We start from the raw sequence: 25,230 nt of genomic DNA, 5'->3' as shown, positions 1-25,230 counted from the left end.
TTAGATTTTTGCTTGTTATCTAACCACTCTTTAGCACCATTTTAGACTTACTGCTTGAAGATAGTACTAAAGATACTAAAGTTGATCAACCTGTCAACTATTCATACTTGCTGAGATTGTTTGAAGGAACCAAAGCTGACCTCCAACACTAAACTTGCCACAATTATTTGTCTTGCGGCTTTGTATACATGGGATCAGATTCTTCAAACAAGTCTGGAAGGTAAAGCCTTGTGTAGATAGATTTATCACCCTCTCTCTCTCTATTTTTGAAATATAGATAGATATTAAAATATATATATATATCTATTAGAGATTTATTAGGAAGGGATTCGAACTGGATGTGGCTACAACCATTAATAATTGCTTCATAAGAATTCTATAGGTTAAGGATTAGAACAGAGCTTGGTGGCTACAACCATTAAGGCTTGCTTCACAAATAATCTTAGGATATAAGTCAAAACGAAGTGAACAAGACTTGGTGGAAACCACCATTAAGGCTTGATTTATGGAAGCCTGTCCAATCTTGGTCAATGATCTTGCAAATATAAGCAGACTTTGACTGAGAGAGAAAATTAGTAGAGAGAGAGGATAAGAACAAATGTTTACCTGCAGGTCCAGATACTTGTTTGAAAGTCCTTGCATCATGTGATCGATACCCCCAAGGTAAAGCCATCACTTTTATTTATGCTAAAAAATGAGGTTGGTAGAGGAGAATGTCAAACAAGATTTACTAAGTTGTTGGCTAGATGAATTTGGTTGCTAAGGTAGGATATGGTATAATGTGCTTTTGTGATTAGGACGTTTTGGATGTGGATTGCAATATTGCAGAGGTGATGATTCTAATTTTTAAATCATGTGAATACATGTTGTTTTCAAACTTCTTTTTAGAGAGACTGCATGTTTGTTTTGCATGAAGACAAGACAAAGGGTATGTGTGGGGTAGTTGATAGATCATGGATTTGACCCACTTTTACTCATGGTTTATAAGTGTTTTAACTATTAATTATTATATTATAGAGTCTATTTAGTATATTTATAGGATCAGAAGTGATTTGGAGATAAGTGTTGATTTTGGAGCATTTTGGAGATATTTGGAGCAAGCACCCGAGATGACCATCGAGCTCGACCATCGGTCGATATTGAAGAGGAATAATCGATCGATGTTCCTATATTGACATTGATCGACAGCGAAGCGCGCAGAAAGTCCGTTTGGTCACAGCCGACTTGAAGCCCAAGTTTTCACCAATTTACAAGATTACCCCTAACGAGTTTTAACCTAATTATATAAGCTTTGCCAACATGTTAGAGGCAAAGTGTGCTTGGCAAAGTGTGCTTTCTTGTTTTACTATTTTCACAGCAAAAGTTTTCTAGGATTTTGATAGATTGGAGAGAAGATCCAAAGTTATATTTGTGATTAGAACTCCATTAATATCTATTTACTATTCTAATGAAGTTTTCATACCTTATTACTGTTATGAATTGCTTAGCAATGTCTGAGTAGTTCTCATGTTAGATTTTAGGGTTTAAATAGGTTAGGAGGGATTAGCCCCAACTATAGATTGTTAAGTTGTGATGTTAATCATTAGGATTTTCATTAATGCCTAATTCTAGATTAGCTACCTAGAACTTGCCCTAGGATTGTTGGATATAAGTGATAGCTTTAATCACATCCTGAAACCATTATAATTGAGCTAAGTTTCTTGCAATAGTAAGGCGAGAGCTGATCTAGTGAGCTTAGTGAGCACATTCAACCCGCGCATTAACGCTTGACCAATAGCGTCGATCGATATTCAAATAGAATAATCGGTTGACGTTTCGAATAGTGAATCGATCGATATTCATATAGAATTATCGATCGACACTGGTTAATAGATCAAACTAGAAAGCGAGAGCCTAATGGTTCGTTTATAAGTGTTGAGCTCTACAATATCATGCATGCAACTTGTTAGGCATCTATAGGATTATAATTTCGAATTTCTTGAATAAAAACCCTAAGTCTAGCTATTTCCTTTTAAGCACCAAAACCTCAACCAATCAATCGAGCAATTACTTGCTCAAACAACTGCAACTTTACATTTAAATCATTAAACCACCTTACTTAACAAATCCAATTAGATTTATTAGGTTCCCTAGCTCCTTGTGGATTCGATCCCTAAGTACTACAATTGAACCTCTTATTTGAGAGAGTAAATTTACTCCTTAGGGTAATTTGAGTGATATCAGTAATAAACCGAAAGGCTTCCTCAAGATCACCCGGTGCTGAGGCCGTGAACAGGTCTGCGAAGTAATATGTGGCTACCTTTTCGATTCCATCTTCCGTCTCCACCCAATTGCCAAGCGAATCCAAAAGCTTTATTATACGGTTACGAGCTCTGTGTTGCTTCGTCTTGGCATGGAAATACTTGGTGTTTCTATCTCCCTCCCTGAGCCAAATGGTACGACTTTTTTTTGTTTCCAGAAGAATTCTTCTTCCCGGTAAGCTTCGCATAACTTCCATTTCAACTCCAATTCCTCTTATGTTGGCATAGTGTCATCATTTTGGGCTCTGTCTAGCTCGATCTTCAGATTTTCGATCATCTTTAGGTTATTTGACGGGTTTCTATTCTTCCATCTTGCTATGGCTTTTCTACAGCGACAGATCTTGTTATGTAGGTATGTCGGTTCCAAAGGTTCGTTTAGACTCCATCCTTGTTTCACAGTTGAAGAGAAGCCATCCACTACAAGAAAACATCGGTATTCTGACGGACATTCCGACGTAAAATGAAATCCTCGGAATATCCCGAGGAATTTCCGAGGAAATTCCGAGGAAACACAAAATTTGGTTTCCTCAGAATATACCGACGGAATTCCGAGGAAATACTAATCCGTCAGAATATTCTTATGGAAAACCGAGGAAAAACGTATTCCTCGGAAAAAACCGATGAATTCCGAGGATATATTATAGCCGTTAGAGAGCCGTTGGAGGATTTTAAAAATTCCGAGGAAATTCCAACGAACTAGCCGTTTCCGTCGGAATTCCGTCCGAATTTCTTCGGTCTGTCGGCAGGATTTCAACTATAAATACAAGCACCCCTCTTCCTCTTCATTCACTCCATATCTTCATCCTCCCTCTTACTCTCTTTACACACGAATTTGATTCATAAAAAACATGTATTCTTCAAATTATTTTCGTTCTTGGATCGATCGACCTCATTTGGATCCGAACACGAGATTGCTTACGGAAGAATACCAACGAGGTATTACCGAATTCATGGGGTTAGTTCACCGACAACCGGAAGCAAAAACATGTATGTTAAGATGTCCTTGCTCTAATTGTAAAAATAGAAAGGCTATTAAAGAGTGGGATGTTTGGACTCATCTATATTTGAGTGGGTTTACACGAAGTTACAAAATTTGGTATCATCATGGGGAAACTGATTGTGAACATGGTAGTACTAGCGAACCTCAACCAGCGGTTAGATTAGAAGAACCAATTAGAACGGATGTAGATTATGGTGTAGGTACTGAGCAGATGGTAAATGATCATTTTAGAGGGGAAGATTTACCCAATGCACAAGCTAGGAGATTTTATGATATGTTGGATGCTGGAAAGCAACCATTGTACGGAGGTTGCAGAGATGGTCATTCAGCTTTATCATCTGCTACAAGATTGATGGGCATTAAAACAGATTATAATTTGGCTGAAGACTGTGTGGATGCGATTGCTGATTTTGTAAAAGGTATTCTACCCGAGGATAATGTAGCTCCTGGTTCATACTACGAGGTTCAGAAACTCGTAGCTGGTCTTGGTTTATCGTATCAGGTAATAGATGTATGCAGCGACAACTGCATGATTTATTGGAGTGCGGATGAACAGCGGGTTACATGCAAATTTTGTGGAAAGCTTCGTTATAAAGATACGAGTGGAAGAGTTCCAGTGCCATATAAAAGGATGTGGTATTTGCCTTTGACGGAAAAGTTGCAGAGGTTGTATATGTCTGAACGCACAGCGCAACCAATGAGATGGCATGCAGAGCACTCAACAGATGGTGAGATCAGACATCCTTCAGATGCAAAAGCGTGAAAGCATTTCCAATCAAAGTATCCCGACTTTGCGTATGAGAGAAGAAATGTCTACCTTGGATTATGTACTGATGGTTTCAGCCCGTTTGGCAAGAGTGGAAGACAGTATTCTCTATGGCCCGTCATTCTTACACCATACAACCTACCCCCAAACTTGTGCTTGCGACGAGAGTTTTTGTTTCTCTCGATTCTCGTTCCCGGACAAGAGCATCCTAAGAGATCACTTGATGTGTTTCTTCAGCCACTAATATATGAGTTGCAACAACTATGGGCTCAAGGTGCTGAAACATACAATATTTCGTGTAAAGAAAACTTTCAAATGCGGGCAGTACTAATGTGGACAATAAGTGATTTTCCAGCATATGGTATGTTATCTGGATGGACAACGCATGGAAGGCTATCATGTCCATATTGTCAAGATAACACTGATGCTTTCCAACTAAAACACGGAAGGAAAACGTGTTGGTTTGACTGTCACAGGAGATTCCTACCACCTGATCATCCATATCGTAGGAGTAGGAATTTGTTTATGAAGAACAAGAGGGTGTTTGACAGTCCACCTCCGGAAATTTGTGGGAAAGATTTGAAGACACAACTAAGAGATTTTGGTGCAGAAAGGACGCCAGACGTCGGTGGACATGAGCGTTTTCCGGTAGATGCTGTTGGAGACCTACATAACTGGCACAAAAAAAAAAGTATTTTCTGGGATCTGCCATACTGGGAGGATCATCTGCTAAGGCATAATTTAGATGTCATGCATATTGAGAAGAATTTTTTTGACAATCTCATGAACACGATCCTTAATGTTCAAGGTAAAACAAAGGATAATTTGAAGTCAAGACTGGATTTAGTCGATATATGTGCTCGTTCAGAACTTCATGTCGATGAGAATGGTAGGGCTCCTTTTCCCATATACGCGAGATGGTCGTTGGACCAAAATTTGTTGTGAAGTCATATCCGAGATTTTGTACTCGAGGATATGCATTCATAACTCAGAAGAGGAGACGTTCGAGTACAACTTATGATGCTGGCGTTTGTTCTGCATCAGGAGATGATGTATACTACGGAAACATACGTTAGATTTTGGAAATCAAGTATTTGGGCATGGTTGGATTGCGCTGTACTGTTTTCTATTGTGATTGGCATGACAACACTCTAGATTGAGGTGTGAGAACAGATTCATTTGGTGTTACATCAGTAAATTTGAGGCGAAAGCTGCAATATTATGATCCTTTCATTCTTGCTTCTCAGGCCGATCAGGTAATTAAATGTTAATTATTTAGAATGATTCATCATCATGTGTATTAATTTATAATTTTACTAATAATTTTTTAAATGTTACAGGTTTGTTATATCAAGTACCCCCGGGTAAGGAACAGAGATGATCCATGGGTTACTGTTACAAGACTCAACCCGAGAGGCCGAGTTCAGGGAAGTTCTGAGCTGGAAGACCCACTACAACCAAGCACATCCGACAACTTAAGTGCAGCAGAAGATTTAGCTGGAGTTGGCCTTGTAGTCGATTTAACCGACTTCGGAGAGGAAGCCGTCGTTCACGTAGAGGATGAACCAGTGATTGGAGAGTTTCACCAAGATCCAGATTCAGATTCATCTGGTGATGATGACTCGAAAACACACTAGCATCGACTTTTTTTTTTTTTTAATAGATATTCCGACGAAATTCCGAGGAAATAGGGTTTTAAAACTGAAAATAACGTTTTGCGGTTTGAATAACACTTATATAACCCTTATTAAGTGTCGTAGACTGATTATGAAGTCAAAAATTTGTTCCTTACCCTATAATAAACACTTTTCCGATTGTATGAACGAAATCCCCACAACATAAGAGAAACACTTATACACTTTAATGAACGGTAAAGAAAATACTTTCAATTCGTTTTGAAATTTGTTATTCCATGGTTTATGATCATCTATACAAAGAATCCTCAATGGTATGCATTACAATTGTATAAGAAATGAAATACGGCAAAAAAAATTGATGTTTAGAAACCCCAAACACTAGTTCCTCGGTATTTCCTCGGAATATTCCGACGGAATTCCGAGGAAGATAAGGGTTTCCTCGGAATTCCCTCGGAATATTCCGAGGAAATTCCGAGGAAATAGGGTTTTTAAACCAAAAACAACGTTTTGCGGTTTGAATAACACTTATATAACCCTTATTTAGTGTCTTAGACTGATTATGAAGTCAAAAATTTGTTCCTTACCCTATAATAAACACTTTTCCGATTGTATGAACGAAATCCCCACAACATAAGAGAAACACTTATACACTTTAATGAACGGTAAAGGGAATACTTTCAATTCGTTTTGAAATTTGTTATTCCTTGGTTTATGATCATCTATACAAAGAATCCTTAATGGTATGCATTACAATTGTATAAGAAATGAAATACGGCAAAAAAAATTGATGTTTTGAAACCCCAAACACTAGTTCCTCGGTATTTCCTCGGAATATTCCGACGGAATTCCGAGGAAGATAAGGGTTTCCTCAGAATTCCCTCGGAATATTCCGAGGAAATTCTGAGGAAATTCCGAGGAAATAGGTTTTTAAACCGAAAACAACGTTTTTCGGTTTGAATAACACTTATATAACCCTTATTAAGTGTCTTAGACTGATTATGAAGTCAAATATTTGTTTCTTACCCTATAATAAACACTTTTCCGATTGTATGAACGAAATCCCCACAACATAAGAGAAACACTTATACACTTTAATGAACAGTAAAGGGAATCCTTTCAATTCGTTTTGAAATTTGTTATTTCATGGTTTATGATCATCTATACAAAGAATCCTCAATGGTATGCATTACAATTGTATAAGAAATGAAATACGGCAAAAAAAAAAATTGATGTTTTGAAACCCCAAACACTAGTTCCTCGGTATTTCCTCGGAATATTCCGACGGAATTCCGAGGGATATTTAAGTATCCGTCGGAATTTCCTCGGAATATTTTCATTTAACCGGGCAAATATTTCGCGAAAATTGAAATTGAAATTCCGACGGATACTATCCGTCGGACCCTAGGTTTTGTAACCACGAGCCGCTTCTTTTTCCCCATTTCTCTCTTCTTCCTCTGCGCGGCTCCTCTCTCCTCTCCGGCGATTTCCCCCTTCTCTCCGACGATATCTCCGGCGATCTCCCCCTTCTCTTACACAAATCATGTAAGGACCCTATCCCACTCTCTTAGGTTCTATTTGTTAGGTTTTTGTGTAGATTTGATAGATTTTTGTTAGGGTGATTGGTTAGGATTGTGATTTGGTTGTATAATTGGTTTAGAATTGTGATTTGGTTGAATAATTTGTTTTGTTGAATTGATTTAGAATTTTTTTATAATTTGTTTTATTTTTTTTGTATTTATAAAATCGATTTTTGTATATAAATTCGATTTTTGTATTTTACAAAACGATTTTTGTATATAAATTCGATTTTTTGGATTTTACAAAACGTTTTTTGTATATAAATTTGATTTTTTGGATTTTACAAAACATTTTTATGTATATATATGTAATATAAATTTCTATATTTATTAAACATTTTTAATATTATTAAAACTATTTTTTGTAATTATTAAACTATTTTTTATTTATTAAAACTATTTTTGTAATTATTAAACTATTTTTTATTTATTAAAACTATTTTTAATATCTATAAAACTTTTTTTGTGATTAAAAACTATTATTTGGGATTTTTTTTTTAAAAAAAATTAATTTCTATATTTCTATATTTATTAAATATTTTTTTTGTAATTTACAGGTCTCATGATGATCAGACCTGGCCTCGACAGCGTTGTGGTCTTGGTGGTACGGGGAGCCAGTCTCGGGATTCCAGCCATTTTCAGGATTCCCCTTCGACCCACAGCTCCTACCATACATCTCCCTCTGCTGCACCCGCTCCTGCTCCTCTCGCTCCCGCTGCTGCTCCTCTCGCTCCCGCTGCTGCTCCTCTCGCTCCCGCTGCTGCTCCCGCTCCTGCTCCTCCGGGTCCTCTGGAAGTGATGAGTGTTGCGGAGTTGGTTCGACAGCCCGGTCGTGACCATCTTTCCTATCTCACCCCGTATCCAGATGGACGGGGTCAAACATGGTAATTAAACATTTTTTTTTCATTAAAATTTGATTCATTATTAACCGTTTATTGTTTTTATTAGGTTCAACCGATCCGGGAACGGGATCAGCGCATGGATCAACCGTATGATGTACTCGGCCCTCGACAAGGGACATCCAACTTTCACTGACTTCCCTACCGACAAGCAGCATCTGTGGTTTCGTCAGTTTGCGGTAAGTATTCTAATTTTTTACTTATATTTTTAATCTTTAATATAAATTTTCTACTAATTGTGTTTTTTTTTTCAGCAAGAATTCAACTGGAATTCCGATGAGACGCTCTTTATCTATCACCACTTCGTCCATAAAGTTATGGACAACTATGGGAAGCAGATCCACGAGTGGAAGAAGAAGTGGGAAATCAACAAGGTTTGTTTTTAATCTATTAAACGATTTTTAATTATTTAACTATTTTCTTTTTTTTTTATTAAAAGGTCCCAAAGTCGATAAACAACACGGTCTGGACGGAGTTGTGTGCGCATTGGGATAAGGAAGAGACGAAAGAAACTTCTTCCACCAACTCCACCAACCGCAGGAGCGACCGTAAAGGGAAGGGCGTCTTCAACCATAACTTGGGTGCTCAATCTATTGCCTCTCTGGGAGATCGCATGGTAAGTTCAGTCGTTTTTTCTTCAATTATTTAAGTTTTGAAATTTTATTTTTTTGTGCAATTCTTCTAATTTCTAATGTTTCTTTAATTTATGTTTTTTTCAAGGCGGAAGAAAATGATGGCGAGCCGGTTGATGATCTCGCCCTAATGAAGAGGGCGTATACCAACAAGAAGACCGGCCAGATAGATGACGGTCTTGTGAGGGAAGTGGTCACCTTGGTCCAAACTCAGGTGCAGGACGAAGTGTCTCAGCTTCAAACCGAGGATGACGCTTAGACGGCTTCGACCAACTTGTCCCGGTTTCGAATCAACGAAATCGTTGAATCCGTAAGTTTTTTTTTTTAAGTTCAATTCATTAATTTCTTGATTTAAATTTGGCTATTTTCTATTTCAGTCGGTTCCAAAGAAGAAGGGACGTTTGGTCGGTTTGGGTCGTCGCACCCGGTCGGTTCCTCCTTCTTCTGCACCACCGCCCTTTGTTGATCCAGAAGTACTTACGGCTCAGTTGAAGGACAAGGATGATCGCATATCTTTGTTGGAGACCCAGATGGCGGCTCAACAGGCGGGCTATGAGGCACAGAGGAGGTTGAACCAGCAAATGATGGAGATGATGCAGAGGATGTACCCTAATGAGGTGTTCCCGGACGTGCCAGACCCGTAGTTTTTTTTTTTTCTAAAACTCTAAATGTTTTATTTTTATTTGTACAACTTTGAATATTAACTAATATGATTTCAATTTTAATTTTAATTTTATATTTTTGAATTTAAATTTCAAAAATTTTATTCTTTTAAAAAAAATTAATTTTTTTTAAATTCCGAGGAAATGAACCCTCAGAATATACCGAGGGACTAGTTCCTCGGAATTTTCCGAGGGTTCAAATTCTGAGGAAATGAACCCTCGGAATATACCGAGGGACATGTTCCTCGGAATATACCGAGGGATTCATTCCTCGGAATATACCGAGGGACTTGTTCCTCGGAATTTCCCGATGAAAATTCCGAGGAACATTTCGTCGGAACTTCCGAGGTAAATTCCGAGGACGTTCTCCCTCTGTATATTCCGAGGAGCTTTCCGACGAACTGGTGGTCCTCGGAGTTTCCTCGGAATTCCGTCGGAAAATTCTGAGGGATTTCCGAGGAAAATTGAATTTCTGAGGAGTTATTTCCGAGGAGTTATTTCCGAGGAAATGTTTCGTCGGTATGTCGTCGGAATAACGTTATTTCGACGACATACCGACGATTTTTTCCCTCAGTATGTCGCTGTTTTCTTGTAGTGATCATTTCCCAACCATTTCTTATCGAACTTAAAGCTTCTCCGACCCGTCGACTCCTTGGATTTAATTCTAACAAGAACAGGGCGATGGTCTGATCTCCAACGGAGAAGGTACTCTACATCAGTGTGGGAAAAGGCTTGATATAACTTCTAAAGCAGATTTCAATGTTAACGCAAGTATTAATCATCGTTTATACTACATTCAATGTCAACCCAAGTACAACGTTCTATACGCTTTAATCTAGCAATTAGGAGTAGCTACCCACGCTTGATCTAAGAGAAATTGTTAGGCAACAGAAGGGAATACCTATTGTATTCAAATTTTGGTTATTCCTAATAAGCTATACAATATAAGATTTGCTACCATAAAAATTAAACTGTTTATATACTCCCGTGAATGCAAATCTCATTAAGTACAAATATATCAGTTATGTACTTTTATCTTGGTTAACATGTATTCTTGCTCATCACTTCAAAGATATGTCAGTTATATATGGCATTTATTCTGAATTTTTGATCACATATTTGCTATTTTATATGATATGAATTATTGTAGGAACTTTATAATCAAATATGTAAGCGTATGGATTAAAGAGCAAGTTTCGACCCTTAAATTTTTTTATTCAGTTAATGTCGTATGTACCAACATTTATGGCCGAAGGTTTAAAATGGTTGGTGTAGAAGAATAAATTTTTTTTTTTTGACAACGAAAAATAATTTATTATTGGTCCATAAAATCACAAATACTGTTATTTTGTTCTTCTTACTCCCCTCCTACATCTGTTTTGTATTTATATCCGTGAGACACATTAACAACAACTCTGAAAAAAAAGATAAGAATAATTTATTAGATGTCAATCCATTGGGAAAATAGTTATTTTTGAGTTCACTCCCTAGGATAAACTGTACGTTCACAAACCAATAGGAATTAGCTATTTTATATTCAGTATATTTTTTAAAAAAGATAAAATACTATCAATTTATATCATGATTTTTAAAAAACAAAAATAGAAATAAATAAAAAATAGTACTAGTTGCAAAAAAATATTAAAAAATATTTTTAGCGCCCTTAACAAAACACTAAACCCTAAATCTTAAACCCTAAATCTTAAACCCTAAATATTCACTTTTAATATATTTATTAAAGAAAAAGATGAGAATGATGCAAAATTGTGGCAAATATAAGTCTGCACATATGGTATAGTACATAATAATAGTTCTATTTTATCAATAAACTAAAATTTAATTATATTTTTTTAAATGGCAAAAAATAAACTTTATTAAAATATTTTACATTAAAATTAATAGAAAATATTTTAAAACACAGAAGTAATTAAAGTGTGACAAAATATTATGCTTTAGTTAACAACTTTAATTAATGATCTAAACTTTAAATTAATTTCTATAAAATTTATGGTACAAAAAAATATTGATTAAAACATTAATGAATTAACTTATCTTAATTAAACTTTAATTTTTTCAATAAGTAGTGAAGATATAACTCCAATTGCTTAGAAAAGCGATGTTGTGTTACGTTTGTTTTGTTGGCTTTGTAGAATGATAAGTGTATGTCTTATATACTACATTATTTATCTAAAATTAATAATATTTTTAAAAAATAAAAAAAAAATATTTTTTTGGTTTTTGCTCGTGAGAAACAAAAAATAAAGAGATTTTTTTGTTTCCAAGTAGAAAAGGGTAAAATGAATCAAAACTAGTTTCTCTAAAAAATAGGAAAGTTACTTTGCCAAAATCATAATTGGTTAAAAAATAGATTGTGGAAATTCAAAAACCAAAATTTACCTTAAAAACTACAAACTGAGCGATATTAATTATACGTCATCATCTTATTGAGAGTCTCAAAGATCAGTACTTGACTATTGAGAATCTTCTAGACCTTTGGATAGAGTTGAAAACGAGATATGATCACCAGAGAACGGTGTTATTACCAAAGGATATATATGATTGGAGAAATCTCAGAATCTATGACTTCAAGTCCGTGGACGAGTATAACTCGGCCCTGTTTAAGATAGTTTCAAAGTTGAAACTGTATGGTGAGGATATAACGGATAAGGATATGCTTGAGAAAACCTTGTCCACCTTCCACACAAGCAATGTGTTGTTACAACAACAGTACCGTGAGAAGGGCTTCGAGACTTATGAAAATCTGATCTCTTGTTTATTGCTAGGTGAGCAAAACAATGAGCTGTTGATGAGGAACAGTGAATTGAGACCTCCTGGAGCAACCCCATTACCTGAGGCACAAGCGACCGTAGAGGATAAGAAAGAGTCGAACCATGTCCAGAGTGATAGTCAACACGGCCGTGGTCGTGGAAAATGGCATGGACGTGGTGGTCGAGGCCGAAACTCGTTTGGTCGAGGCCGAAACTCGTTTGGTCGAGGCCGAGGCAACTCATATGGCTGTGGCCAAGGAAACTCTTATGGAGGCCGTGGTCATGGCCGAGGCCGTGGTACATCTTTCAAGCCACAAAACTCGACCAAATCTGTGTGCCATAGATGTGGTATGGGTAATCATTGGGCTAAGACATGTAGGACTCCCAAACATCTCGTTGACCTCTACCAAGAGGGTTTGAAAGGGAAGAATCCTGAAGCTCATATGACTTATCAAGATGGTGAAGATGATTTCAATCATGAACAAGACAATCTCATGGAGTATGAAACGTCTGATTGCTTAAAAGATCAATGTTGATTTCGGCCATCTATGTTTTTTTGTTTTTTGCTTTGTGTTTTCTATGTTTTGATTTCTTTGAACTTATTTTATAACTTAATGAATGAAAGTTTTTGATTTAAAAGTCTCTAAAGTATCATTCTATCTTGTTCTTGAAGAATGAAAGATGATATGGATGTACTCGTTGTGGACAGTGGGTCAAGCCACACAATCTTAAGAGACAAAAGATATTTCCTAAACCTAACAATAAAAAACGCCAATATCAATACTATTACGGGTATAGCCAGTCTCATAGAGGGCTACGGCCAGGCTAACATCCTGTTGCCCAAGGGTACGCATCTAGAGATATCTGATGCATTGTATTCACCCAGCTCTAAGAGAAGCCTATAGAGCTTTAAAGACATTCTAATGAATGGTTTTCATATTGAGACTAAGGGCAAAGGAAACAAAGAGTTCCTTCAGATCATTGAGATCGGCCAAGGCCATAACAAAGTCCTAGAAACTATACATGCGCTCTCTACTGGACTTTACTATGCTAAGGTCAGAATGATTGAGGCCAATGCCATATAAACCGTGTGGCCACCGAGAATTTTACTCTCTGGCACGACCGGCTTGGTCATCCCGGTTCGACCATGATGCGAAAGTTGATTTTGAATACAAACGACCATCCTTTGAAAGAAAAACGAGTTGTCCCTAAGAATCTAACATGTGTGGCATGTTCACAAAGGAAACTCATTGTTAGGCCATCACTAGGCAAAGTGACTAAGGAAACAATAAACTTTCTGGAAAGAATACAAGGAGACATCTGTGGACCAATACACCCACCTTGTGGGACGTTTAGGTATTACATGGTCTTGATTGATGCATCCACGAGATGGTCGCACGTCTGTCTCCTGTCAACTCGTAACTTGGCATTTGCGAGATTGTTGGCTCAGATCATTCGGTTGAGAGCACACTTTCCATACTTTCCTTTAAAGACTATACGTCTTGATAATGCTGGTGAGTTCACGTCCCAAACGTTTAATGATTACTGTATGTCCATGGGGGTAAGTGTGGAACACCCTGTGGCACATTTACATACACAGAACGGCCTTGCCGAATCAATCATAAAACAAATTCAGCTAATAGCTCGACCATTGCTTATGAGGTCGAGACTTCCGATCTCAGCTTGGAGACACGCGGTCTTGCACGCGGCCGAACTGATTCGTATAAGACCGTCTAGTGAACACAGATATTCCCCATTACAATTGCTTACGGGTCATGAGCCAGACATATCTCATCTTAAGACATTTGGTTGTGCCGTCTATGTGCCAATTGCACCACCACAGAGAACAAAGATGAGACCTCAAAGGAGGATGGGGATATATGTTGGATATGATTCTCCCACGATTATAAAATACCTTGAGCCAACTACGGGCGATTTGTTTAAGGCCAGGTATGCGGATTGTCACTTTGATGAATCCGAACATCCAACATCAGGGGGAGAGAATAGTAAGCTGGTAAAAGAAATTACATGGAATCAAACATCCTTATCTTGGCAAGATCCTCGGACTCAGGAATGTGATTTAGAAGTCAAAAAGATTATACATTTACAAAAGCTAACTAATCAATTGTCAGATTCCTTTGCTGACCCGAAAAGAGTGACTAAGTCATATATACCAGCTACTAATGCACCAATTAGTATTGATGTTTAAGAGGGACACAATCAAATTGCTACAGAGTCTAGAACACGTCTGAAATGTGGTAGACCAATAGGTTCCAAAGATAAGAACCCTCGGAAAACAAAGAAAGGTGCATCTGAGGCCGAAACCCTAGACACGGCCGCGGCTGATCCTGAAACACGAGAGATGGCTGTGGCCGAACCTAAGGCCGTAGACATGGCCGTTAAACCTTATGTGCCTAATACTGATTCTTGGGACGCCAAGATTCAAGGTACTGAAAGTCCTGATAATAATGAGATCTCAATAAATTATGTCTTGTCTGGGATACAATGGAACAGAAAGAATGTCGACATTGATGATATATTTGCATACAAGGTAGCACTTGAACTTATGGATCTAAACGAGGATCAAGAACCCACGTCCATTTATGAGTGCACTCAACGATCAGATTAGATCAAATGGAAAGAAGCTATAAATGTGGAGTTAAACTCTTTAAAGAAGAGAGATGTCTTTGGACCAATAGTCCGGACACCATATGATGTTAAACCAGTCGGCTATAAGTGGGTCTTTGTGAGGAAAGAGAAACGAACATGGAGAAGTCGTTAGATATAAAGCACAGCTTGTTGCACAAGGATTCTCACAGAGACCAGGAATAGATTATGAGGAGACATAATATCCTATGGTGGATGCTACTATTTTTAGTTTCCTGATAAGTCTGGCCATAAGAGAGAAATTAGACTTGCGGTTAATGGATGTTGTAACTGCATACTTATATGGGCCACTGGATAATGAGATTTATATGAAAGTACCATAGGGTATAGAGTTGAAAAACAAATCGAGTTCTCGAGAACAACATTGTATAAAGTTGAATAAGTCACTTTATGGACTGAAACAATCAGGTCGAATGTGGTACAATAGACTAAGTGAGTACCTAGTGAAAGAAGGATATAAGAATGATCCGATCAGCCCTTGCATATTCATAAAGAAATTCGGCCAGAGCTTTGTGATTATAGCAGTGTATGTTGATGATTTGAATATCCTATGAACCTCTGGAGAGATCTCCCAAACAGTTGAATATCTTAAGAAAGAATTCAAGATGAAAGATCTTGGACAAACAAAGTTCTGTTTGGGATTACGGCTTGAGTACATAAGAGATGGAATCCTTGTGCATCAAATGGCATATACAGAAAAAGTACTCAAGAGATTTAATATGACTGAGTCTCACCCATTGTCGAGCCCCATGGTCGTGAGGTCTCTCGGCCTGGACACTGATCCGTTCCGTCTTAAGATGGACGATGAAGATGTCCCACTACAAGAAAACGTGGGAGTAACGACTATGATTTACGACTACAAATGTGTAGTCGTACATTACCTTCGACTTTACGACTAAGTTACGACTACATGAATGTTCGTCGTAATTTAGACGTAATTTTGCTACTAGTAGTTTTCGTCGCAAATTGGTCGTAAATTAACTTCTCATTTACGACTACACTTTCATGTAGTCGTAAAGTAGTCGTAAATGTATGACTAAGAAACATCGACGCTGTACCATCTGATTAACGACCAATTTACGAGGAATGCAGTTGCACATTGGTGGTTACGTTATTATCAAACGTAAATTCGTTGTAAACCCAAAATCAAAATTTCCCTATAAATATGATCTTCTCCCTCATTCTTAAAATAGACAAAAAAAAACGGGAAAGAGTAAGAAAAAAAATGTCTAGAAATATCTATGAGCTTTGGAGTTGGATGTATGCGCATAAAGATTCAAGCGGAAGAGTAACAGAAGAATTTCTCAACGGAGCAGAGTTGTTCATGTACCACGCCGGACAGTCGTCTCTCACACTAGAAACGGGTAAAATGTTTTGTCTCTGTCGTAAATGCAACAATACCAAGTTTGCTGCTAGTAAAACGGTTTGGAAACATATAGTAAATAGAGGATTTACTCCACATTACTATATCTGGTTTAACCACGAAGAAGCTGATAATAGGAATGAAGCTAGTAGTAGTAATCAGGTTGAAAATGTTCGTAATAGAGAGGAACCACATTTACCTTCTGAAAGTTTTAACCTTCAAGAGGATCATATGGTAGATCATGATAGGATGTATGATATGGTTACAGATGCATTTCGTGAAACAAGATCAGTAATAGAGGAGGTAGAAAATATAGAGGGGCCTAATTTGGATGCAAAAAGATTTTATGAGATGCTAGCAGCAGCTAATGAGCCAATTTATGAAGGTTGTAGAGTAGGTCTTTCTAAATTATCATTGGCAGCTAGGATGATGAATATCAAAACTGATCATAACTTACCTGAAGTTTGTATGGATGCATGGGCTGAGTTGTTTAAAGAGTATTTGCCTGAAGATAATCAGCGTGCTGAATCTTATTATGAGATTCAGAAACTGGTTCATAGCCTTGGTTTACCTTTGGAGATGATTGATGTGTGTATAGACAACTGTATGATATACTGGGGAAAAAATGCAGCATTGTTAGAGTGTAAATTTTGCAAGAAGCCATGATGTAAACCGCAAGGACGTGGCAGTACCAGCGGATGTGGTACTTACCTATCAAGGATAGACTGAAGAGATTATATCAATCTAAAAAGACGGCAGCATCGATGAGATGGCATGCAGAACATACTCAGAAGGAAGGCGAGATCAATCATCCCTCTGATGCAAAAGCGTGGAAACACTTGAATTCGGTGTACCCTGATTTTGCAAGCAACCCCCGCAACGTTTATCTTGGGCTCTGCACAGATGGCTTTAGTCCATTTGGAATGTCTGGAAGACAATATTCGCTTTGGCCAGTTTTCTTAACGCCATACAACCTTCCACCAGTGATGTGTATGGGAAAGGATTGCTTTTCATGAGTATATTGATACCTGGGCCAAAGCATCCGAAGTGGTCCCTTGATGTTTTTCTACAGCCTTTGATAGAAGAATTGAAGGAATTATGGTCAACAGGCGTGCAGACATATGATTGTTCAACGAGAACAAACTTTACAATGCGAGCAGTTCTTTTGTGGACCATTAGTGACTTTCCTGCATACGGGATGTTGTCAGGTTGGACGACGCATGGAAGACTATCTTGTCCTTATTTTATGGGAAGCACAGACGCATTTCAGCTGAAAAATGGTAGGAAGACGTCCTGGTTTGATTGTCATCGGAGATTTCTTCCCATTAATCATCCGTACCGAAGGAACAAGAAATTGTTTCGGTCAAAAAGAGTTGTATGAGACACCGCTCCGCCATATTTATCTGGAGAGGAAATCGAGAAGGATATTGATTACTATGGTGCACAAGACACAGTCAAGAAATGGGGTAATTGGCAAACTACTGCAAATATGTCTGCTGGTTACGGGACACAGCATAATTGGCACAAGAAGAGTATAATTTGGGAACTTCCATATTGGAAAAATCTACTTCTACGCCACAATCTTGATGTTATGCATATAGAGAATAACTTATTTGACAACATCATCAATACATTGTTGAACATCCCCGGGAAGACAAAAGATAACAAGAACTCAAGGTTGGATTTGCCTGCATTATGTTCTAGGATTGAGCTGCATATTAGAAACGATGGGAAAATTCCGGTTCCCATTTTCAGATTGTCAGCAGAAGCAAAAGCAGCGTTGTTCAAGTAGGTGGCATCAGATGTGTAAATTTCTGATGGATATGTTTCAAATCTATCAAGATGTGTTGAACAGCAGGGACATAAGTTTTCAGGGATGAAGAGCCATGACTAACATGTGTTTATGCAACGACTTCTACCATTTGCATTTGCGGAGTTGCTTCCAAAAAATGTTCACGAGGCACTTGCAGGTAACAAATAAAGTTATTATTACTTCTTCTTGGAAAAAAACTTATGAAAAGTATCTTACGCTGGCTTGTACATTTGCAGGCATCAGAAATTTTTTCAAAGATCTTAGCGCAAGCACCTTAACTGTAGATGTCATCAGACAACTTGATGAGAATATCCCGATCTTGATGTGCAACTTGGAGAAGATTTTTTCCTCCGTCATTTTTTGACATCATGGAACATTTAGTTGTCCACCTTCCGTACGAGGTATTGCTTCGTGGACCTGCTCATAACGGATGGATGTATCCTCACGAGCGAGCCATGAAATATTTGAAAGGGAAAGCCAAAAATCTGGCTAGGGTGGAAGGTTCAATAGTTGCTGGGAGTTTAAATGAGGAAACATCTCACTTCACGTCGTACTACTTTGGGTCCCAAGTCCGAACACGGAAAACGACTACGAGCAGACATGATGATGGTGGTGTTATGCCGACATATATTGTTGAAGATGTTCCAGACATATTCTGTCAAATTGGACATCTAGGTGGAAAATTGAAAGAAGTTTGGTGGTCGAATGAAGATGATGCTCATAGTGCCCACACATATATACTTCTTAACTGCGAGGAGATTGAGGCATTTGAATGGTAATTAAAATTAATTTGGCCGTTACATATTTTTACCACACACACACATATATATATATATATATATAATACTATTTAATGATATATATATTGGCATAAAACAGCGATTTCGTTGCCCAAGTCGAAGAAGCTATACCAGGGATATCAACCAATGATCTCAACAAAAGGAAAGACCCACATTTTGTGAAGTGGTTGAAAACGCGGGTATACACATCACAATATAATATTTAAGGTTGATTATGAAGTTATATATATATATATATGTTGATGATCTAGGTTGATTATGATGATCCATTCTATCCTCAGTGGTTTCATGAAATGATACAAGGTCCGGTCGCTAAGGTCACCACAACATCAATGTATTTCACACGAGGCTACACTTTTCACACTTACGGATATGGAAGTCGGCGAGCAACAATGAACTATGGAGTATGTGTGAAAGGTGAAACTGATTTCTATGGAATCTTACAAGAGATCATCGAAGTAGAGTTCCCCGGCCTAGTGAAGCTGAAATGCGTTCTCTTCAAATGTGACTGGTTTGACCCCACCGTCAATAGAGGTGTTTAGTATAGCAAGTTTGGAGTTGTTGATATAAATGCTACACGGAGGTACAACAAATTTGAACCCTACATATTGGCATCTCAGGCAGACCAAGTTTGTTTTATTCCATATCTGAGGATTAGACAATCTGGAATATCTTGGTTAGCCGCTATAAATGTTACACCTCGGGGTCGAGTCTTGACTGATGAACAACCACCTTTACAAGAAGATGCCGTAAATGAAGTAGAAGTACCAGAGCAAGCTACAAATGATATCTTACTTGTTGATCCATACAACCAGGGATATGAAGAAATTCCAGACGATGCAACAGACGAAGCCCACGAAGATGAATTTTAAAAAAACGATGAAGTGGATGATGTTTCTGATGATGAGTGATCGAGTTTCTATTGTATTATTAAACACTTTGTATTACATATAATATTTATATAACTTATCCGATCATGTTTGTTCAATTAGGATGTTTGAGGTTTGGGGTTTGGGGTTTGGAAGTGTATAACTTATGATGTTTGTGATTTGGGATTTGGGGTTTCGGTTTTAGGGTTAAAACAAAAATCGAAGCTAATTAGTCGTAAATTACGACTCTTTTACGACGAGTCTAAAAGATAACAAAGCTAAGTAGTCGTAAATTACTACTCTCTTACGACTAGTCTAAAAGATAACGAAGCTAAGTAGTCGTTAACTACTACTAATATTTGACTAATATAAAAGGTATCGAAGCTAAGTAGTCGAAAATTACGGCTCCGTTACAACTAGTCTAAAAGATAACGAAGCTAATTAGTCGTTACCTACTTCTAATTTACGACTAAATGAAAACGAGACGACGCTTATTAGTCGTAAAGCCTCCGGCAGTTTCCTATAAAAGCTCACCAGTTTGCTCCCCAAATCAAACACAATTCCAAACCAATTTCCTCATAAAGATTTGAATAAAAAAAGAAGGAGAAGAAAGATCCTAGAAAACATGTAGTTGGAGACAAGGCGAGACTTACGTATGTTTTACGTAGGTTTCGCTTTGTCTCTTTCCACCTGTGTTTCTAGGTATCTTTCTTCTCTTCTTTTTTTATTCAAATTTTCAACGGTAATCCCTAATTAGTCGTAAAGAGTGCGTCCCTTATTGGTCATAAATGTACAACTTATTTACGACCACTAGTATTTGATTGGTCGTAAAAAAGAAAGAAAGTAGTCTCTCATTGGTCGTTATTAATCTTGGTCCCCCATTAGTCGTAAACTTACGACTTATTTACGACTGCTCGTCTCTCATTGGTCATACATTTACAACGAATTTACGACTAACAGCAAAACTCTATATATACGCAGACCTCGCGAAGCCATTTAGTTGCTCATTACCCTCTCTCTAACAACGACCTCCCATCTCTCTCTAGGTTTTTTTTTTAAGATTTAGGTGGTTAGTTAGTTTAGGTTTGGAATTAGTTTAGGTTTGGAATTAGTTTAGGATGTAATTATATTAGGATGAAGTTAGATTATGATCAAATTAGAATAGGTTTAGATTATATTTATATAATAAATTTGAATTGTTTATAACCATGTATCTTTTATGTTTGTTTTTTCAGATTGACGATATTGCTATGGCTAGCGGTAGACAGAGAATTAGGAACATTACGCCTAGAAACTCTTACGCGAGTAACTTTCTTCCACAGTCGGATCCATCGGCTTCTACTTCCGGCACTGCATCCGGCCAAGAGAATGTGCCTGATAGCCAATATGCCGATCTGTATGTGCCTCCACAGGCATATGACCCTGAAGCTTACTATCCGCGGTTCGATAACCCTGCTTAATTCTTTCCCCAGTACGTTGAGCCTCCACAGCAGCCTCGGAATGAGCAGCATCATCTTCCACACCATCCTCAGCAGCAGTCCACCGCACCCGAAGCTGCTCCGGCTCCTGCAGCAGCTCTGGCTCCTGCAGCAGCTCCGGCTCCTGCAGCAGCTCCGGCTCCTGCAGCAGCTCCGGCTCCTGCAGCAGCTCCGGCTCCTGCAGCAGCTCCGGCTCCCGCAGCTGCTCCGGCTCCTGCATTTGTTCATCCAGATTTGATGGTGCCACCGAATGCACCATATGCAAGATATATAGTGGAAGACCTTCTCCAGATGCCGGGACGAGAAGGTTTACGAATCATAAACCCAGATCGACCACCCCACACTTACTGGTAATTTTTAATTTATTAAAGTTTTAATTGCATTTAAATATACTAATTATACAATTGCTCTAAATATATGTATTATTTCAAAATTTTTAGGTTTTCGACGGACAATTGTGAGGGAGAGAGCGTTGGAGATATCATCAGGACAAACTTCCGGGAAGCGCATCCGAACTGGTCTCTTACACCTGACCACGTTTGGAGGACTTGGTTCAAGTGCTTCGCGGTTAGTTTTAAATATCTTTTTTTATTGTTTATTTTAAAAATAATTATTTATTTAATTTAATTTTTTTTATTGTAGCAAAAATGGGATTGGTCCATTGCTGTCAACGAAAAGGTGAAGGAAGAGTTCTACAAAAAGGCGATGGCTCGCCTAAAGAACATTGTTGGTGATTGGAAGGAGAAGTGGAGGGTTTTGGGGGACGACGAAAAAGAAGCATACCTCAGCAATGACGTTTGGAAGGGCTTGAAGGCTTATTGGAATTTGCCGAAGTCAGTTCAGAGGTCTCTCACTTGCTCTACGGTTCGGTTGACCCGCGATGATGATGGTAACCTGCTAGTACCTCATACTTCCGGACAGATTCCACACGTTGGGAGGGCACTACAAATTGTAAGTCTTCGATCTTTCTTAATTTTTATTAAATATATATTAATTGAATATTTATTTAATGCGTGAGTTTAATTTAATTTTTTTTTTATACAGGCTGCCCAAGAAGGAGCACCACCATCTCTGGCCCGAATTTACAAGATGACACACCAGCATTCTGATGTCACCTTCTCGCATCCTCGAGCAGAGAGGATCTACAACACTGTTGAGGCTCGCATCCAGGAGGTCCAGACTCAGTTGTCGCAACAAAATCCGGAAGGTGCACCGGCCAGCTGTCCACCGTCGAACAAGACAAAAATTTTGAGCATGTTAAAATTTTGATCTCTTAAATATATATGTTTATTTACATTTTTTATTCTTTAAGTTAGTTTTACATATGTACTAATTAAATATCTATTTATTAATTGAAGTTTGCCCCGAAGAAAAGGGTACATATTATCGGGATCGGGTCTGTCAACGATGTCCCGAGGGCAAGAGCTGAACACGCTGCAAGAATGGAAGAAGAATCTTCTCTCCGTAGGGATTTGACTGTGGCCAAAGAAGTCATAGCTGACCACAGGGACAAATTTGCATTTATGGCAATTATGTTCGATTTGATGATAGAGACAACCCCAAACATCAACCCGGCTCTTGCCTCTAGGTGGCAGTTTCTACGTCCGAGCTTTTTCCCCGAGCCCACTCCGGCAAAGCAGGCAGATTTAGAGCGACGTGCGGATGAGCATAGCTCCGGTCTCTTTGACGAAATAAACCTTGACACTTAGTTTTTTCGGTTTTAGTTAATTAGTATTATGAATGTTTTATATTATGGATACTATTATGTTTCTGAATGTTAGATATATTCTTTTAATTTTATCAAATTTTAAAAATTAAAATCAAAATAAATTTAAATATTTGATTTTAATTAATATATTAAATTCGTAATCAAATACAAAATTCTAAAATAAATAAATAGAAGGCTTAATTTACGACCAATGAACATCTAACGTCGATGTAAAGTAGTCGTATATTACGACAAATAAACATCGACATAGAAGCAAATTGGTCGTAAGGTTACGACCTATATACATCTAATTTGCGAGACGTAAATGTGCGTCACATGTACGACTAATACTTTTACGTTGAACTTACGACCAATTTACTTAGTCGTACATTTACGTCTGCTTTATGACTAAAGTTTTTAGTCGTAACTTTACGACCAATGTGCCTCGAATAATTATTTACGACCAGCTTCTAACGACCAATCGTTTTTCGAAGCTTTTTGGTCGTAAAGCCTATATTACGATCAATAGGCTACTAATACTGTAGTCGTTAAAGTCATGTTTTCTTGTAATGTCCTAGGCCATATCTCAGTGCCATATCTCAGTGCCATAGGAACTTTGATGTATCTGGCTAGTCATACACGACCAGATATATGTTTTGCCGTGAACCTATTAGCTAGGTTTAGCTCTTGTCCAACCCAAAGGCACTGGAACGGGATTAAACATGTTCTTCATTACCTGCAAGGAACGAAAGACTTGGGTTTGTTTTATATTAACCATAACAAAAAAGGGTTAGTTGGCTTTGCTGATGCAGGTTATCTTTAGGATCCACACAATGCTCGATCACAGACCGGCTACGTCTTTACTCATGGTGGTACGACCATATCATGGCGTTCCATGAATCGCGGCCACATCATCTAACCATTTGGAGATCTTGGCCATTCATGAGGCCAGCCGTGAGTGTGTATGGTTACGGTCCATGACCAACCATTTCCGAGTTGATTATGGGATGACCGAAAGGAGAGATGAACCAATCGTGATGTATGAGGACAATGCAGCATGCATTGCTCAGCTCAAGGACGGCTACATCAAAGGAGACAGGACGAAGCACATATTGCCTAAGTTCTTCTTCACACACGATCTACAGAAAGCAGGCGTTCCAGCAACAACTCAGCCGACCTGTTCACCAAATCACTTCCGACCTACACATTCAGGAAGCTCACGCATCAGATTGTGATGCGTAGACTGAAAGACATTCAGTGATGTTCAGAACAGGGGGAGTAATACGTGTTGTACTCTTTTCCTTCACCATGGTTTTGTCCCATTGGGTTTTCCTGGTAAGGTTTTAATGAGGCAACATCTAAAGCGTATTACAAACTCCGTATGGTTATGGCATCCAAGGGGGAGTGTTATAAATCATATTGTAGATGTCCAAAACCGGCCCGGTGATGCAAGACTTTTCAAGGGTCCAAGATCAAATCAATGTAGTATAAAAGATTGTCGAACCAGTTCTAAGTGATTCTAAAGCAAAGGGAATGCAAGTTCATGCTTAAGCTAAGTGCAATCCGGTTTGTGCAATCCGGTTTTAAAGATGGTATGAACTAAGAACTAATAAGCTAATGCAATAAAGTAATGATCTTTCTTTTCTCAATATGAAGCAAGAGGACTCATGGGACTAGGCATTTGATCTTGGGTGATGTAGATCCAATCTAAGGGTGGCAAGCTAGCAATCAAACACTTTCCTTATGCCTAGACACTAAGCTAAACAAGCTCTATCCCTAGATGAATGTTCTTTTGCTAAAGCAACTCAAGCATCTAATCCCTTAGGTTGAATGTTACTAAAGCAAACATGGAGAACAAGTCTAATAGCAATCTTAACTCCTTTAGCAACTAATCCCTTAGGTAAAGCAAGCTAAAAGCATTGAAGAGTTGGTTTAGGCATTTCATCATACACCTTGTGGGTAGGAAATGCCTAGAGATCTATTTTAGTATGATCAAGACTAAAATAGCATTGAGAACCCTCAACAAGCAAGGAAACAAGTGGATCTAACACTAAACACCCTAGATCTTCTCTAATCACCCTTAATCACCCTAGCCCATGAATCCAAGATTAGTCTACTCACTAATAGACATGAATAACCCCAAAACCATGGATGATTCAAGGTTAAACATGATAAGAGAGCAAGATAATCAAGCAATCACAAGAGAGAAATGATCAAGATAGGATCTTTCACCTAAAAGTTCTTTTGTGATTAGGTAGAAAATAAGATAACCTCTAAAATTAAGTCTAAAA

General features: G+C 38.0%; 1 pseudogene; it reads left to right on the top strand.

Moving 5' to 3' along the window:
• The window catches only part of LOC125590458, a 124,120-nt pseudogene that overhangs the window by 74,464 nt on the left and 24,426 nt on the right, over window positions 1-25,230 (top strand).

The sequence above is a fragment of the Brassica napus genome, chromosome C7 (assembly GCF_020379485.1).
Source record: "Brassica napus cultivar Da-Ae chromosome C7, Da-Ae, whole genome shotgun sequence".
NCBI classification, from domain to species: domain Eukaryota; kingdom Viridiplantae; phylum Streptophyta; class Magnoliopsida; order Brassicales; family Brassicaceae; genus Brassica; species Brassica napus.
This window is presented reverse-complemented; position numbering and strand designations above follow the sequence as displayed.